The sequence below is a fragment of the Aquarana catesbeiana genome, linkage group LG07, assembly GCF_042186555.1.
Source record: "Aquarana catesbeiana isolate 2022-GZ linkage group LG07, ASM4218655v1, whole genome shotgun sequence".
Taxonomy (NCBI): domain Eukaryota; kingdom Metazoa; phylum Chordata; class Amphibia; order Anura; family Ranidae; genus Aquarana; species Aquarana catesbeiana.
In genome coordinates, this window is record NC_133330.1 from 108,025,489 (window position 1) to 108,042,146 (window position 16,658).

Here is a 16,658-nt window from a genome sequence, read left to right on the forward strand (position 1 = left end):
TAATGACTTCCGTGCTAAACATGGGTGACAATAGTGGTCAGTCTTCATGCAACAGTGTGCACATTGGTGGGCAGTGGCCCCTTACCTGAGGGTAATGGGGTAATCGCGTTTAGCCACTCAGAGGCATGGCGGCCTTTGTAGGGACCATGGGTATAATCTGCTATGGAGGATGGTAGAAATATGGTCCTATCCTGATCACTTCTCTTGTAGGGGCGTCTGGTCCTTTCAAGTAGTGTCCCGGGGTCACCCAGATAGATTAAGAAAGGAAGCCCACAATAGTGTAGCTAGTTGGAGACTGTTGATAGTTTGAGCCAGCTGCTATCTTTATCTATGTTATATTTATTCAAAGATTGAATTTGGGTGCACTATAAGATACTCACGAGTACAGAGACAATACACGCCTATCTCATTGGGATTAGCGCAGCACCACATTCTATTTCATTTCTTTTTAACTGGGGACAGGCTGTACCCCATTCGGTGTAGGCTGCTTTTCCTTGTTTATTGAGATTGGGTTCCCCTCCTCCTTTCTCCCTAACCCCGTTCACGATAGCGCAGGAATACCCCATAACTATTATATATATATACTGTATATCAAATACACTGCCTGCACTGACTGAATATAGAGTCTACACTGAATATCTAGTCTACGCTAAATGCAGAGTATATATACAGTGGGGACGGAAAGTATTCAGACCCCTTAAATTTTTCACTCTTTGTTATATTGCAGCCATTTGCTAAAATCATTTAAGTTCATTTTTTTCCTCATTAATGTACACACAGCACCCCATTTTGACAGAAAAACACAGAATTGTTGACATTTTTGCAGATTTATTAAAAAAGAAAAACTGAAATATCACATGGTCCTAAGTATTCCTTTGCTCAGTATTTAGTAGAAGCACCCTATTGATCTAATAGAGCCATGAGTCTTTTTGGGAAAAATGCAACAAGTTTTTCACACCTGGATTTGGGGATCATCTGCCATTCCTCCTTGCAGATCCTTTCCAGTACTGTCAGGTTGGATGGTAAAGGTTGGTGAACAGCCATGTTTAGGTCTCTTCAGAGATGCTCAATTGGGTTTAAGTCAGGGCTCTGGCTGGGCCATTCAAGAACAGTCAAGGAGTTGTTGTGAAGCCACTCCTTCATTATTTTAGCTGTGTACTTAGGGTCATTGTCTTGTTGGAAGGTAAACCTTAGGCCCAGTCTGGGGTCCTGAGCACTCTGGAGAAGGTTTTCGGCCAGGATATCCCTGTACTTGGCTGCATTCATCTTTTCCTCGATTACAACCAGTCGTCCTGTCCCTGCAGCTGAAAAACACCCCCACAGCATGATGCTGCCACCACCATGCTTCACTGTTGGGACTGTATTGGACAGGTGATGAGCAGTGTCTGGTTTTCTCCACACATACCGCATAGAATTAAGGCCAACAAGTTCTTTCTTGGTCTCATCAGACCAGAGAATACTATTTCTCACCATATTGGAGTCCTTCAGGTGTTTTTTAGCAAACTCCATGCGGGCTTTCATGTGTCTTGCACTGAGGAGAGGCCACTCTGCCATAAAGCCCCAACTGGTGGAGGGCTGCAGTGATGGTTGACTTTCTACAACTTTCTCCCATCTCCTGACTGCATCTCTGGAGCTCAGCCACAGTGATGTTTGGGTTCTTCTTCACCTCTCTCACCAAGGCTCTTCTCCCCCGATAGCTCAGTTTGGCTGAACGGCCAGCTCTAGGAAGGGTTCTGGTCGTCCCAAACGTCTTCCATTTAAGGATTATGGAGGCCACTGTGCTCTTAGGAACCTTAAGTGCAGCAGAAATTTTTTTGTAACCTTGGCCAGATCTCTGCCTTGCCACAATTCTGTCTCTGAGCTCATCAGGCAGCTCATTTGACCTCATGATTCTCATTTGCTCTGACATGCACTATGAGCTGTAAGGTCTTATATAGACAGGTGTGTGGCTTTCCTAATCAAGTCCAATCAGTATAACCAAACACAGCTGGACTCAAATGAAGGTGTAGAACCATCTCAAGGATGATCAGAAGAAATGGACAGCACCTGAGTTAAATATATGAGTGTCACAGCAAAGGGTCTGAATACTTAGGACCATGTGATAATTCAGTTTTTCTTTTTTAATGAATCTGCAAAAATATCAACAACTCTGTGTTTTTCTGTCAATATGGGGTGCTGTGTGTACATTAATGAGGAAAAAAATGAACTTAAATGATTTTAGTAAATGGCTGCAATATAACAAAGAGTGAAAAATTTAAGGGGGTCTGAATACTTTCCGTCCCCAATGTATATATATATATATATATGTACAGTATCTCACAGAAAAGTGAATACACCCCTCACATTTTTGTAAATATTTTATTGTATCTTTTCATGTGACAATACTGAAGAAATTACACTTTGCTACAATGTAATGTAGCGAGTGTACAGCTTGTACACAAATCCCGATTAGCCATTTTCCCTCCCCGGTGTCATGTGACTCGTTAGTGTTACAAGGTCTCAGGTGTGAATGGGTAGCAGGTGTGTTAAAGTTGGTGTTATCGTCACTCTCTCATACTGGTCACTGGAAGTTCAACATGGCACCTCATGGCAAAGAACTCTCTGAGGATCTGAAAAAAAAGAATTGTTGCTCTACATAAAGATGGCCTAGGCTATAAGAAGATTCCCAAGACCCTGAAACTGACCTGCAGCACGGTGGCCAAGACTATGCAGCGGTTTAACAGGACAGGTTTCACTCAGAACAGGCCTCGCCATGGTCAACCAAAGAAGTTGAGTGCATGTGCTTAGCGTCATATCCAGATGTTGTCTTTGGGAAATAGATTTATGAGTGCTGCCAGCATTGCTGCAGAGGTTGAAGGGGAGGGGGGGTCAGCCTGACAGTGCTGAGACCATACGCCTCACATTGCATCAAATTGGTCTGCATGGCTATCGTCCCAGAAGGAAGCCTCCTCTAAAGATGATGATTAAGAAAGCAAACAGTTTGCTGAAGACAAGCAGACTAAGGACATTGACTGGAACCATGTCCTGTGGTCTGATGAGACCAAGATATTTGGTTCGGATGGTGAAGGAACCATGAATGCCAATATGTACTGTGACATACTGAAGCAGAGCATGATACCCTGACTGACTGAGCCGCAGGGCAGTATTCCAACATGATAACAACCCCAAATACACCTTCAAGACAACCACTGCCCTGCTAAAGAAGCTGAGGGTAAAGGTGATGCATTGCCAAGCATGTCTCAAGACCTAAACCCTATTGAGCTTCTGTGGGGCATCCTCAAATGGAAGGTGGAGGAGCGCAAGGTCTCTAACATTCACCAGCTCTGTGATGTCGTCATGGAGGAGTGGAAGAGGACTCCAGTGGCAACCTGTGATGCTCTGGTGACCTCCATGCCCAAAAGGGTTAAGGCAGTGCTGGGAAATAATGGTGGCCACAAAAAATATTGACACTTTGGGCCCAATTTGGACATTTTCACTTAGGGATGTACTTTCTTTTGTTGCCAGTGGTTTAGACATTAAGGCTGTGTATTGAATTATTTTGAGGGGACAGCTAATTTACACTGTTATACAAGCTATACACTCACTACTTTACGTGTAATTTCTTCAGTGTTGTCACATGAAAAGATATAATAAAATATTTACAAAAATGTGAGGGGTGTACTCATTTTTGTGAGATACTGTATATATACTGTATGTATACACAGTTGTGCTCATAAGTTTACATACTCTGGCACAATTTATGGTTTCTTGGCCATTTTTCAGAGAATATGAATGATAACATAAAAACATTTCTTTCACTCATGGTTAGTGTTTGGCTGAAGTCATTTATTATCAATCAACTGTGTTTACTCTTTTTAAATCATAATTGCAACAGAAACTACCCAAATGACCCTGATCAAAAGTTTACATACCCCAGTTCTTAATACCGTGTATTGCCCCCTTAAACATCAATGACAGCTTGAAGTCTTTTCTCTTTTCTGGTATTTGTGGGTGAGGCTCTTTATCTTCTCAGGTGGTAAAGCTGCCCATGCCTCTTGGCAAAAAGCTTACAGTTCCTGCAAATTCTTGGGCTGTCTTGCATGAACTGCACATTTGAAATCTCCCCAGAGTGGCTAAATGATATTGAGGTCAGGACACTAAGATGGCCACTCCAGAACCTTCACTTTATTCTGCTGTAGCCAATGACAGGTCGATTTGGCCTTGTGTTTTGGATCATTGTCATGTTGGAATGTCCAAATAAGTCCCATGCGCAGCTTCCTGGCTGGTGAATGCAAATGTTCCTCTAGTATTTTTTGATAACATACTGCATTTATCTTGCCTTCAATTTTGACCAAATTTCCTGTGCCTTTGTAGCTCACACATCCCTAAAAACATTAGCGATCCACCTCCATGTTTCACAGTAGGAATGGTGTACCTTTCATCATAGCCCTTGTTGACTCCTCTCCAAATGTAGCGTTTATGGTTGTGGCCAAAAAACTCAATTTTGGTCTCATCACTCCAAATTACTTTGTGCCAGAAGGTTCAAGGCTTGTCTCTGTGCTGTTTGGCGTATTGTAAGCGGGATACTTTGTGGCATTTGCGTGGTAATGGCTTTCTTCTGGCGACTCGACCATGCAGCCCATCTTTCTTCAAATGCCTTGTGCATCTTGAAAGAGCCACACCACATGTTTTCAGAGAGTCCTGTATTTCACCTGAAGTAATTTGTGGGTTTTTATTTGCATCCTGAATAATTTTCCTAGCAGTTGTGGCTGAAATTTTAGTTGGTCTACCTGACCGTGGTTTGGTTTCAACAGAACCCCTTATTTTCCTATTCTTGATTAGAGTTTCAACACTGCTGATTGGCATTCTTAATTCCTTGGATATCTTTTTATATCCCTTTCCTGTTTTATACAACTACCTTTTTTACACAGATCCTTTGACAATTCTTTTGCTTTCCCTGTGTCTCAGAATCCAGAAACGTCAGTGCAGCACTGGATGAAAGATGCAAGGGTCTGTCAGGAGTCCAGAAACGCATTGACCTTTTATACACACACATCAATTACAAGCAAACAGATCACAGGTGAGGATGGTTACCTTTAATAGCTATTCAAACCTCTTTGTGTGCATGTTATCAGGCCAAAAACTTTTGATCACCAATTTAAAGGGGGCTTCTACATGGACCAACAATGTAAGGGAGGATTTGAAACCACAAATGCAAGTTTTTTGTTTTTTTTTACCGATTACCAATATAAAGAGGAGTTTCTACACTGGCCACCCATGTAATTGGGATTTACACTGACCACTAATGTAATGAGGATTTACACTGACCACTAATGTAATAGGAGCATTCACAGTAACCACCAATGTAAGGAGAAATTTACACTGACCACCAATGTAAGGGGGACCTTCACACTGGTCACTAGTGTGAATGAAAGGATTGTACACCAAGCCCCAATGTAATGAGAAGATTTACAATTTAAACTTGGATAGTTGGCAAGTATGGGGAAGCTGCTTTGGGCCCCACAACAATGATAGGGCCCAAGGTAGCTGCACCTTTTGCCCTGCCTTAAAGACGGCCCTGCCAAAAAGGAATATGAGAAAAAGTTAAAAGCATTTGTAAAAAGAGGAAAGCAATCATTTGCAGCCCTCAGACCGGTTAAAAATGGCCCGCAGGCAGGGCCAATCCAGAACGTCTTTTTGCACTGCACTTCAAAGGGGGAGGTGCCGAAGAGCTTTACGTCTCCATCTGCTCTGTCCTCTCTGCTGCACGCTGCTGCAGCCCAGAGAGAAAACAGAGCGGAGGAAGGATCCGCCCATCGCCCCGCCCACCTAGGCACTGACCTCAGGGCGGGAGATTGTGTTCTCTGGGTCCCCTGTCACTAGGCGTGTGTGTAAGCCAGGAGGAGAGGACTCGGGAGGCGGATGATCCTGACTGCCAGGAGAGGTGAGTGAGCCATCACACTGAGGAAAAAACCTTAGTGGGGTGACTGGGGTAGAAATGTGTGCAGTGTGGGGGGTATTTTATGGAGTGTGGGGGGATTTGTGCAGTGTGGGGGTTAATAATGCGTTTGCTGACACCAGTGTTGGGGGTTAATAATGCGTTTGCTGACACCAGTGCTGGGTTAATAATGCGTTTGCTGACATCAGTGTTGGTGGTTAATAATGCTATTGCTGACACCAGTTCTGGGTTAATATTGCGTTTGCTGACATCAGTGTTGGGGGTTAATAATGTGTTTGCTGACACCAGTGCTAGGTTAATAATGCGTTTGCTGACACCAGTGTTGGGGGTTAATAATGTGTTTGCTGAAACCAGTGCTGGGGGTTAAAAATGCGTTTGCTGACATCAGTGCTGGGGGTTAATAGTGCGTTTGCTGACATCAGTGTTGGGGGTTAATAATGTGTTTGCTGACACCAGTGCTGGGGGTTAATAATGCGTTTGCTGACATCAGTGCTGGGGGTTAATAATGCATTTGCTGATACCAGTGCCGCGGAGGAAGATGCCAGATGAGAACACCGGAGGAAGAACCAGAAGAACCAGAAGAAGAAGATGGAGGAAGAAACCGAAGGAAGATAGAAGAAAGAAGATAGAAGAAAGAAGAAGCATTTAAATAAAGGAATTGTCAAAAACTGTCTCTTGTCATTTTTAACATTTTTGACACTTTTTTTGCGAAATGGTAGGGGTAAGTACCCCCTTACCATTTCACACAGGGGGGAGGGCCGGGATCTGGGGGTCCCCTTGTTAAAGGGGGCTTCCAGATTCCGATAAGCCCCCCACCCACAGACCCGCACAACCACCGGGCAAGGGTTGTGGGGATGAGGCCCTGTCCCCATCAACATGGGGACAAGGTGTTTTGGGGGGCTACCCCAAAGCACCCTCCCAATGTTGAGGGCATGTGGCCTGGTACGGTTCAGGAGGGGGGGGGGCGCTCTCTCATCATCCCCTCTTTTCCTGCGGCCTGCCAAGTCGCGTGCTCTGATAAGGGTCTGGTATGGATTTTTGGGGAGACCCCACGCCATTTTTTTTTTTACTTTGGCGCAGGGTTCCCCTTAAAATCCATACCAGACCAGAAGGGTCTGGTATAGATTTTGAGGGGGACCCCACGCCATTTTTTTTTTTTAAATTTGGCCGGGGTTCCCCTTAATATCCATACCAGACCTGAAGGGCCTGGTATGGAATTTAAGGGGACCCCCACGTCATTTTTTTTTAAATTTTGGTTCGGGGTTTCCCTGTGGGGAATTCCCATGCCGTTTTTTATCAATGAACTTTTATGTGTATTGTCGGACCGGCAATTCATTAATAGCCGCGAGTAGTTTTGGATAACTTTTTTTACTTTGAAATGTCATTTTGCTGTGAGACTGTTCCAAACACGGGAGACATGCGCCCCTTATAGACACCCCCCAGGTACGAAATTTAAAGGGATATTACACTTTTATTATTTCACTTTAAGTATTATTAAAATCACTGCTCCTGAAAAAATGGCCGTTTTTAAAACTTTTTTTGCATTGATCCATGTCCCCTGGGGCAGGACCCAGGTCCCCAAACACTTTTTATGACAATAACTTGCATATAAGCCTTTAAAATTATCACTTTTGATTATTCATGTTCATGTCCCATAGACTTTAACGGTGTTCGCGTGTTCGAACAAATTTTTTGCCTATTCGCATGTTCTGGTGCGAACCGAACAGAGGGGTGTTCGGCTCATCCCTAGTTGGGGGTTAATAATGCGTTTGCTGACACCAGTGTTGCGGGTTAATAATGCGTTTGCTGACATCAGTGCTGGGTTAATAATGCGTTTGCTGACACCAGTGCTGGGGGTTAATAATGTGTTTGCTGACACCAGTGCTGGGGGTTAACCACTTCAACCCCGGAAGGATTTACCCCCTTCCTGACCAGAGCACTTTTTGCGATTCGGCACTGCGTCGCTTTAACTGACAATTGCGTGGTCATGCGACGTGGCTCCGAAACAAAATTGACGTCCTTTTTTCCCCACAAATAGAGCTTTCTTTTGGTGGTATTTGATCACCTCTGCGGTTTTTATTTTTTGCTCTATAAACAAAATAAGAGCAGCAATTTTGAAAAAAAACGCATTATTTTTTACTTTTTGCTACAATAAATATCCCCCAAAAAATATATAAACAAACATTTTTTTTCCTCAGTTTAGGCCGATACATATTATTCTACATATTTTTGCTAAAAAAAAAAAAAATCGCAATAAGCGTTTATTGGTTTGCGCAAAAGTTATAGCGTTTACAAAATAGGGGATAGTTTTATGGCATTTATATTAATAATTTTTTTTTTACTAGTAATGGCAGCGATCAGCGATTTTTATCGGGACTGTGACATTATGGCGGACCCATCGGACATTTTTGACACATTTTTGGGACCATTGTCATTTATACAGCAATCAGTGCTATAAAAATGCACTGATTCCTGTGTAAATGACACTGGCAGTGAAGGGGTTAACCACTAGGGGGCAGAGAGGGGTTAAGTATGTCCTAGGGGAGTGATTATAACTGTAGGGGGGATGGGCTGTGTGTGTCACTACACTGATCTCTGCTCCCGATGACAGGGAGCAGAGAACAGTGACACTGTCACTAGGCAGTTCGTCCTCTCCATGAGGCGATCGTGGGTATCCCCGCGGCGATCGAGTCCGCGGGACCAGCGACCGACTCACAGAGATCTCGGCAGGTGCGCTCGCACACAGCGGCAAATTCAAAGTATCGTACGGGTACGTTACCTTCCGCAGCTGTGCCATTCTGCCGACGTATATCTACAGGGGCCGGTCGGGAACCGGTTAATAATGCGTAAGCTGATACCAGTGCTGGGGGTTAAAAATGCGTTTGCTGACACTTAGGGATGAGCCAAACACCCCCCGGTTCGGTTCGCACCAGAACCTGCGAACGGACCGAAAATTCGCACGAACGTTAGAACCCCATTGACGTTTATGGGACTCGAACGTTCAAAATCAAGAGTGCTCATTTTAAAGGCTAATTTGCATGGTATTGTCCTAAAAAAGGGTTTGGGGACCCAGGTCCTGCCCCAGGGGACATGTATCAATGCAAAAAAAAAGTTTTAAAAACGGCTGTTTTTTCGGGAGCAGTGATTTTAATGATGCTTAAAGTAAAAAAAAAAAAAAACAAAGTGAAATATTCCTTTAAATATCGTATCTGGGGGGTGTCTATAGTATGCCTGTAAAGTGGCACGTGTTTCCCGTGCTTAGAACAGTCCCTGCACAAAATGTGATTTTTAAAGGAAAACAAGTAATTTAAAACTACTTGCGGCTTTAATGTAATGTCGGGTCCTGGCAATATGGATGAAAATCAGTGAGACAAAAAGCATGGGTACCCCACAGTCCAATACCAGGCCCTTTGGGTCTTGTATGGATATTAAGGGGAACCCCGCACTCAAATTAAAAAAGGAAAGGTGTGGGGGCCCCCAGGCCCTATATACTCTGAACAGCAGTATACAGGCGGTGCAAACAAGACAGGGACTGTAGGTTTGTTGTTAAGTAGAATCTGTTTGTAATTTTGAACTGGTACATTTTTAACGTGTTTAGCTCCAGCCAAAAAATCTTTTTTAAGCTTTTTGGAAAACCTAGGGAAGGGTTATCACCCCTGTGACATTTGTTTTGCTGTCTGTGCTCCTCTTCAGAAGATTTCACCTCACTTTTGTCCCAATGACAAATGTTTTTTGAAAATTTGGGTTTTTTTGTGATTGGTGATAAAGCATCAGTGGAAAGGAAAAAAGTTTTTCCCATATTAACTCTTACAGGAGAGAATTTCCCTTCCTAGGGGTAGATTTCATCTCACTTCCTGTTGTCTCCTTCCGTTTGCAAGTAGGAGTCGTTTGTAAGTTGGATGTTTGAAAGTAGGGGCCTGCCCTATATACTCAGCAGAAATTTGGGCCTTAGGTGTTGTTGTGGCCACAACACTGTAAGCCCTCACAGGGCCCTGCTGTGAAATATTAGATCAAGAATTGTAATTACATGCCCCTGTTGAACAGGGGCAGAAAAATTGGGCCTTTGGTGGTGGTGGTGGTGCTGGTGCCACAACACTGTAAGTCCTCACAGTTACTCTTGGTGGGCGCAGAAACAGGCCCTGCTGTGAAATATTAGATCAAGAATTCTAATTACATGTCCCTGTTGAACAGGGGCTGAAAAATTAGGCCTTAGGCACTGGTGCTGGTGCCACAACACTGCAACCCCTCACGGACTCACAGATACTCTAGTTGGAGCGCAGGAACGAGCCCTGCTGCAAAGAATTGAATCAAAAATTGTAATTACACGCCCCTGTTAAACAGGGGCTGAAAAATTGGGCCTTAGGCACTGGTGCTGGTGCCACAACACTGCAACCCCTCACAGACACTCTAGTTGGAGCGCAGGAACTAGCCCTGCTGCAAAGAATTGCATCAAAAATTGTAATTACACACCCCTGTTAAACAGGGGCTGAAAAATTGGGCTTTAGGCGCTGGTGCCACAACACTGCAACCCCTCACAGATACTAAAAGATTTGTGGATTCCCCAGTGGGGCTTTAAAACAGCAAAGTACAATGTTACAAAAATCATTGATATTGATGTTGTAAAGACAATTTATTGACGAAATGTCCAATAATGTCATGTACTTATACAAAGTCTGATCCAATGATGAATACAAGTTACATAAAATGGTAAAAATGCAGTTATAATCCATAAGGCGGTAAAAGTGCATTGACACATCATTTACATTACATAGTACAGTAAAATACTGAAGCCCCGACGCGTTTCGACCTGTATGCGGTCTCTTCAGGGGGCACATTTGAATCTATAAAAAATATAGTACAAATATTCAGAATTATAAAGATTTTGTTACAAAAATATCGCATTAAATAAATCAAGGTGATGAATTTTACCGTTGTGGATGAAGTAGGTGTTTCTAATAGAAATATTAAGAGCCATAGAGGGGTCCAAGTGGTACGCAGGTGATCCTCACCTCCCCGAGCGGGGGTAGAGAGCCAGCCCCTAGGGGCTTACAAGGAGCCACACAAATCCACGCCCCCCCGGGGGGGTGAAGGAGTGCACACCTGCAACAGACATCCATAGTTGGCCATTAATAAAGTGGTAAATTAGTATTTACGTCATCATTGTAACTGTTTGTTTTTAGTTATATATATATAGACTCAAGGTGTGTACATATTTTAGAATGTTGATTGTGTCACATGAAGTAGGTGTAAGGATGAACATAAAAATATAACAGAGAAAAGTGAATGATCCAAATAGATTGGTGTTACTACCAAACACAATAGGTACACAGAAAGTGCCCAGTCTGTGTGTGAAAATGTGTGCAGTGGATGGGGTTATAAATCCCTAAGAAAGTGCATGTGGTGATGAAAGCATGGTGTAATAGCTGAGTGTTGGCAAAGGGTGAAAAGTGAGGAACAAAAACAGACACAAGCAAAAATGTGAGAAGTAAAAACGTGAAATGAGTGAAGAGCCAGTCAATTATGACAATGTATGATAGTGTGGTGTGTGAGGTGAGATGATATGATAGTATTACCTTGTGCTGTGGCATGACCCTTGTAGGTTGTATGACATGTATGGAGCATATTGGTTGACAGAAACCAGGCTGCAGTTTGAAAAGAAAGTGCCGTCTGTCCCGGCCTGCATAGAAGTTTTGTTTGATTTGTGACCATAGGTCTCATATATAACTGGGCACTTCATGCGACACAATCAACATTCTAAAATATGTACACACCTTCAGTCTATATATATAACTAAAAAAAACAGTTACAATGATGACGTAAATACTAATTTACCACTTTATTAATGGCCAACTATGGATGTCTGTTGCAGGTGTGCACTCCTTCACCCCCCGGGGGGGCGTGGATTTGTGTGGTTCCTTCTAAGCCCCTAGGGGCTGGCTCTCTACCCCCACCTCCCCTCGGGGAGGTGGGGATCACCTGTGTACCACTTGGACCCCTCTATGGCTCTTAATATTTCTATTAGAAACACCTACTTCATCCACAACGGTAAAATTCATCACCTTGATTTATTTAATGCGATATTTTTGTAACAAAATCTTTATAATTCTGAATATTTGTACTATATTTTTTATAGATTCAAATGTGCCCCCTGAAGAGACCGCATACAGGTCGAAACGCGTCGGGGCTTCGGTATTTTACTGTACTATGTAATGTATATGATGTGTCAATGCACTTTTACCGCCTTATGGAGTATAACTGCATTTTTACCGTTTTATGTAACTTGTATTCATCATTGGATCAGACTTTGTATAAGTACATGACATTAATGGACATTTTGTCAATAAATTGTCTTTACAACATCAATATCAATGATTTTTGTAACATTGTACTTTGCTGTTTTAAAGCCCCACTGGGGAATCCACAAATCTTTTAGTTAAACTAATTTCGGCGTGTGCAGCTTTTTTGGTCTCCTTACATATGTCTCCCGTTAGTTGTAGCCCTCACAGATACTGTAGTTGGAGCGCAGGAACTAGCCCTGCTGCAAAGAATTGCATCAAAAATTGTAATTACATGCCCCTGTTAAACAGGGGCTGAAAAATTGGGCCTTAGGCACTGGTGGCGGGACTGGAGGCGCCCAGAACCAAAAATGTTCTTACAAGCTATAATCATGATCATTGAGGAGGAAGAGGATAATTACTCATTATAACAGGATAGTCACTCAGCATCAGCATAGGCAGTCTTTGAAGGGATCTGACATTTCAAAAAAATTTATTCGGTTAAATTCATCAGGTGCTTGGTAGCTGGTGGTGATCCAAGACTGATTCATTTTTATGAAGGTCAGTCGATCGACCGAGTCGGTGGACAGACGCACCCTGTGATTGGTTACAAAGCCTCCAGTAGCACTGAATGTGCGTTCCGAAAGAACGCTGGATGCAGGACAGGCCAGTAACTCAATTGCATACTGTGCAAGCTCTAGCCAGTGATCCATCCTCAAGACTCAGTAACCCAAAGGATTTTCGGTGGGAAAGGTGTCCAAGTCAGATCTTGCCACTAGGTATTCCTGCATCATGTAAAACAGACGCTGGCGATGGTTGCTGGAACCGATCATACCTTGCGCAGCGGACTAAAAAATTGTCTGAACGCATCGGTCAGATGGCCACCTTCTCCACCGCTCCTTCTTTGACTGACCGAAGCCTCAGCAACACGTTGTCCAGAAACAGGAGTTTGTAACCTCCCAGTCTCTGGGAACGTGTTGCACAGACCTTTCTGCAAGGCCTCCCGAAGATGTTTCATCCTCTGCGACGGCAAGATAAGGTCCGCAACCTTACATTTGTAACGTGGATCAAGGAGGGTTGCCAGCCAGTATTGTTCCTTCAACTTGATACCACGAATACGAGGATCCTTACGCAGGCTTTGCAGGTTCAGGGAGGCCATGCAGCGTTGGTTTGCTGAGTCATTCGGTCCGGAGTCCTCTGGGTCACTAAGGACGACATGATCCGCAGCCACCTCCTCCCAGGCATGGCGTCAACCACCTCTGAACCTGCCCCTGCAGAGCTGACACAAACTCTGCCTCAGTGTGACTCCTGTCCCACACCAGCTCAAGCACCGCATGGCATCTTTTGGCCTGCATACTTGAGTAGCCCCTTGAACGCCTACGGAGCACCGCTGGTTCCGAGGACAAAGCACAGGAAAAGGCCATGGAGGAAGAAGAAGAGGAGGGGGTGGAGGAGAGAGGTGTGTCAGAATCATTAGTAGTGGCATTTTGGAGGCGTGGTGGCGGAACAACCTCCAACACTACTGCACCTTGTCCTGCATCCTTCCCAGCTGCCAGCAGAGTCACCCAATGCACCGTGAAACTTAGGTAATATCCCTGTCCATGCCTGATGGACCATGAGTCAGCGGTGATATGCACCTTACCGCTGACCGTCCTGTCCAGCGAGGCATGGACATTGCCTTCCACATACCAGTAGAGACCCGGAATCGCCTTCCGTGAGAAAAAGTGGCATTTGGGTACCTGCCACTGAGGAACCGCACATTCCACAAACTCACAGAAGGGGGCAGAGTCTACCAACTGAGAAGGTAGCAGTTGAAGTGCTAGCAATTTTGCCAAGCTAGCATTCAACCGCTGGGCATGTGGATGGCTGGGAGTGAACTTCTTTCGGCGGTGCAGCAGCTGGGGCAGGGAAATTTGCCTGGTAGAATCTGACGTCGGTGTACCGAAAGCAGATTGCCCACAAGTACTTGGGTGTGACACACCTAATTCTACACCTTCATTCCTCTCAGTGCAGGACTCAGAGAGGACTGAAGGTATAGTGGGGTTGGAGATCTCAGCTGATGAGGAGCAAGGAGAGCGCCTCTTTGTTCTTTGGTGTGGGTCTTTTAGATACGCTTGCCAACGAACTGCATGGCAGGTCTACATATGTCTGGTCAAGCATGTGGTGCCCAAGCGGGAGATGTTTTGGCCACGCAAGATACGCTTGAGACATATGTTGCAAATAGCAGCAGTGCGATTTGATGCACTCGTCTCAAAAAAGGCCCACACCAAAGAACTTTTGGAATAACGCGCAGAGACAGCAGCGCCCTGCACATGCGGAGATTTGTGGTGTGATGCAGTCAGTGTGCTGCCCTTAGGCTGGCCCCTGGAGGGCATCCTGCCTCGTTGGTGATGTGCCTCCTCCTCCTCTCTCCTATCAGGCATCCACGTTGAGTCAGTAACCTCATCATCCCCTCCCTCCTCATCACTGGAGCAAACCTGGCAGTAAGGTGCAGCAGGGGGAGCATGACTACCAGATTCCTGTCCTTCTTGGGCACCCCCTCTGTCCGTGCTCATGTTACTGCCTTCAACTAGCTCAGTATCATCATCAGAGCCTTCTAAACGCTGGGCATCCTCCTGGAGCATGTACCCAACACTGTGGTCAAACAGTTCAAGGGACTCCTCAGGAGGACATGGTGGGGCTAGGGAAGGAGTCACTGATACCATTGAGCCGAGGGAAGGGGCCGCGTTGGCAGCTGCTTTGCCAGACAAAGTACCCTGAGCATGGGTGAGAGAGGATGAGGAGGATGAGGATGGCTTGGTCTTCCACTCGACCAAGTCTTCCGCATATTCAACACGGCCAGCTGCCGAAAAAAAGGCTAAGCGTGTCCCATGGCCACGTGCTGATGAGGATGCACCGTCTCCATGACCAGAACTGTTGCCTCTAGACACAGAGCCTGCTTGCCCTCTTTTATTGGCTTGTGACTGTCTGCCTCTCCTTGTTGGCCTTCCAGACATACTAATGGCCAGCAGTGAGATGTAGCTGCACTAAGCTGGGATATATATATATATATATATATATATATATATATATATATATATATATATATATATATATATATATATATATATATATATATATATATATATATATATATACTCTGATACTGCAGCTAGCAAAATCAACTGCCTGCCTGTAGTATGAGAACACCACCCATCTTCTACAGGTAGCTTTAGATGAACACTGTGCAGAGGTCGCACTACACTAACTTGTAGCTTTAGCTGAACACTGTGCAGAGGATGCACTACACCAACGTTAAAATAATGTAGCATCCTGCGGTAGTGATAGGATCAGGAAAACACCACCAACCTTCTACAGGTAGCTTTAGCTGAACATTGTCAAGAGGACGCACTACACTAACGTTAAAATAATGTAGCTGCCTGCGGTAGTGATAGGATCAGGAAAACACCACCAACCTTCTACAGGTAGCTTTAGCTGAACACTGTGCAGAGGTTGTACTACACTAACGTGTAAATAATGTAGCTGCCTCCGGTAGTGATAGGATCAGGAAAACACCACCAACGTTCTACCGGTAGCTTTAGCTGAACACTGTGCAGAGGTCGCACTACACTAACGTGTAAATAATGTAGCTGCCTGCGGTAGTGATAGGATCAGGAAAACACCACCAACCTTCTACAGGTAGCTTTAGCTGAACACTGTGAAGAGGAAGCACTACACTAATGTGCAAATAATGTAGCTGCCTGCGATAGTGATAGGATCAGGAAAACACCACCAACCTTCTACAGGTAGCTCTAGCTGAACACTGTGCAGAGGATGCACTACACTAACGTGTGAATAATGTAGCTGCCTGCGGTAGTGATAGGATCAGGAAAACACCACCAACCTTCTACAGGTAGCTTTAGCTGAACACTGTGCAGAGGTCGCACTACACTAACTTGTAGCTTTAGCTGAACACTGTTCAGAGGATGCACTACACTAACTTGTAGCTTTAGCTGAACACTATGCACTACATTAACTTGTAGCCTTAGCTGAACACTGTTCAGAGGACGCACTACACTAACTTGTAGCTTTAGCTGAACACTGTGCAGAGGTTGCACTATACTAACTTGTAGCTTTAGCTGAACACTGTTCAGAGGATGCACTACACTAACTTGTAGCTTTAGCTGAACACTGTTCAGAGGACACACTACACTAACTTGTAGCTTTAGCTGAACACTGTGAGGAGGACGCACTACACTAACTTGTAGCTTTAGCTGAACACTGTGCACTACACTAACTTGTAGCTTTAGCTGAACACTGTTCAGAGGACGCACTACACTAACTTGTAGCTTTAGCTGAACACTGTGCAGAGGTCGCACTACACTAACTTGTAGCTTTAGCTGAACACTGTGCAGAGGTCGCACTACACTAACGTGTAAATAATGTAGCTGCCTGCGGTAGTGATA